We start from the raw sequence: 3,051 nt of genomic DNA on the forward strand, positions 1-3,051 counted from the left end.
ATGGTAACTCTTTCTGCATCTGGACAATTAATCACAGATGTTTCCTTGAACTTCCAGTGATCTACCCCCTCCCCTCCCCCCCCAAAGGATCATAGGATTAACTAAACATTTGGGGTTTATTGCTGATTTTAGCAATTCATTGCTATCTTCACTGCTGTTTTCATATAGACTTCATAGAGTGCATAAGGCAGCAGAGTTAGCATCAGGGTGAAAGTTGCCATAGGTAACCCCAAAACACTGATTCTCCAATGTATCCATCAGGCACCGTTGATGCAGGCACCATACTCTTTTTCTTTATTACTTTCAAGTCTGCCAAAGGCCTTTGTATGGGACAAGAGGAGCTACAATTAAGAAAAGCTGGGTGGAAGCACATTGTCAGGGCTAAACAGAAGTGGTGGGCAGCTGCACATGAATCTCGACTTGGACAGTGTGTCCTCCAACTCAGGGTCAATAGCTGGAGATCAAAGTTGAAGCAACAAACAGACTGCATTGCTCTGTTGATTACGGAAAGGCCAATCAAGGTCATAGAGGTAGTGGGCGTAACGGAAACATGGTGAACAGTGAGAACCAGTGGGACACCGTTATTCCTGGATATAAACTCAATAGAAAAGACAGGGAGGGGTGGGGGGGAGACATGGAGTAGCACTGTATGTTAAAGAAGGGATAGCATCTGACAAGCTAGAAAATCTAAGAAGACTGGGGTCCTCCACAGAAAGGAACACAAACACTGGCAAAAAAAAATGCAAGGAGACAAGAATGGAGGCAAAAAGAGAGTTTGAGGAACATTTAGATAGAAATATCAAAGGGAATAACAGAAACTTATTTAAATAGATCAGAAGGAGGAAACCTGTGGTTGGTCCATTAGATAACGAGGGAGTGAAAGGGATTATTAAGGAGGATATGGAGATTGCAGAGAAGCTAAACGGGTTGTTTGCATCACAGCAGAGGATACTGTGTATACCTGTGCCAGAACCGAGCTTCTAGGGGACAGTGGCTAAAGAACTGAGTCAAACAGAGAGATGATGTTCTAAACTGTCTAGAAAAACTAAAAATTAACAAATTGCCAGGGCAGATGGCATCCACCCAAGAGCCCTTCCAGAAATTAAATGTGAAATTGCCGGCCTCCTTGCAAAAATTTAACTCATCCCTACAATCAGGCTCCATACCAGAGGACTGGAAAGTAGCCAGTGTAACACTGATTTTCAAAAAGGGATCCAGTGGAGATCTGAAATTACAGGCTGGTTAACGTCTGTGCCAGGCAAATTGATGGAAAGCATTCTCATTGATACAACTGATAAACATATAGAAGAACAGGCCCTGCTGAAAGAGAAACAGCATGGCTTCTGCAAAGGAAAATCGTGCTTCACCAACCTTCTGGAGTTATTTGAGAGTGTCAACAGGCGTGTCAATAAAGATGATCTAGTTGACATAGTATTCTTGGACTTTCAAAAAACCTTTGACGAAGTTCCTTATTAAAGACTCTGGAGAAAATGTAGCTGTCATAGGATAAGGGGACAGGTCCATGTGTGGACTGGTAACTGGTTGAAGGACAGAAAACAGAGGGTAGGAATAAATTGACAGTATTCACAATTGTGGGAAGTCAGAAGTGAGGTCCCTCAGGGATCTGTACTGGGACCAGTGCTTTACGAGGAGCTCCAGAAGGATCTCTTCAAACTGTGGGAGTGGGCAATAAAATGGCAGATGTGGTTCAATGTAAGCAAGTGTAAAGTGATGCATATTGGGGCAAAAAACCCCAACCTCACATATATGCTGATGGGTTCTGAGCTGTCAGTGACTGACCAGGAGAGGGATCTTGGGGTTGTGGTGGTGGACAGCTAATTGAAAGAGTTGACACAATGTGCGGCAGCTGTGAAAAAGGCCATTCCATGCTAGGGATCATTAGGAAGGGGATTGAAAATAACTACTAATATTATCATGCCCTTATACAAATTTATAGTGCGGCCACATTTGGAGTACCGTGTGCAGTTCTGGTCACCATACCTCAAAAAAGACATTATAGAACTAGAGAAGGTTGCAGACAAGGACAACCAAGATGATCAGGGGCCTAGAGTGCCTTCCTTAGAAGGTAAGGCTACAACACCTGGGGCTTTTTTAGTTTAGAATAAAGATGACTGAGGGGTGACATGATAGAAGTCTATAAAATCATGCATGCTGTGGAGAAAGTGGAGAAAGAGACATTCTTCTCCCTCTCACATAACACTAGAACCAGGGGTCATCCCATGAAATTGATGGCCAGGAAATCTAGGACCAACCAACGGAAGTACTTTTTCACACAATGCATAATCAACTTGTGGAATTCTCTGCCACAAGCTGTGGTGACAACCAACAAACTGGATGGCTTTTAGAGGGGTTTGGATAAATTCATGGAGGACAAGTCTATCAATGGCTTCTAGTCTGAGGGCTATAAGCCACCTCCAGCCCTAGAGGCATGATGCCTCTAAATACCAGTTGTAGAGGAGCAACAGCAAGAGAGAAGGCATGCCCTCAGCAAGTGAGTGGGAAACCGTGCATGCACCACTGCGACAGCATGCAAAGAGGCTGGTTCGATAGCTAACTGGCTGCCTGCCTCAAGCCAGGAGGTGAAGTTGCTGGCCTGGCTTTGGAGAGCAGGCTGGGTGATGCAGTGGGAGCAGGGGATGACAGAGGACTGTGTGTGGGGTAAACCTAACCAGGAGATGAATTCACAGTTAAGAAGCAGGGGCCTTGAGACTCAGCACCAGACAGCAGACTGAGCAGACATACAGCTCGCCTGGTCATCAGCTTCACAGCAATCATCAGCTTCACAGTTGTATTTATTCTCAAATTATCTAATTTTTATTATAATGTGCATATATAATACCAATGAACATATGCAATTTTTATGCAAAGTGGAGACTTTTTTTAGTGAAGAGAATCCTCTATTTCCACTTTTTGGGTAATGGATATTGACTTTTTTTGCCATCTGGACCTAGCAACCCTATATTATGAGGGGTCTCTGGATACCAAAACAATGACCAAATTTCAAGTTTTACATAATTGGTTGAAAAAACA

The sequence above is a fragment of the Hemicordylus capensis genome, chromosome 2 (genome assembly GCF_027244095.1).
Source record: "Hemicordylus capensis ecotype Gifberg chromosome 2, rHemCap1.1.pri, whole genome shotgun sequence".
In the NCBI taxonomy this organism is placed as follows: Eukaryota; Metazoa; Chordata; class Lepidosauria; order Squamata; family Cordylidae; genus Hemicordylus; species Hemicordylus capensis.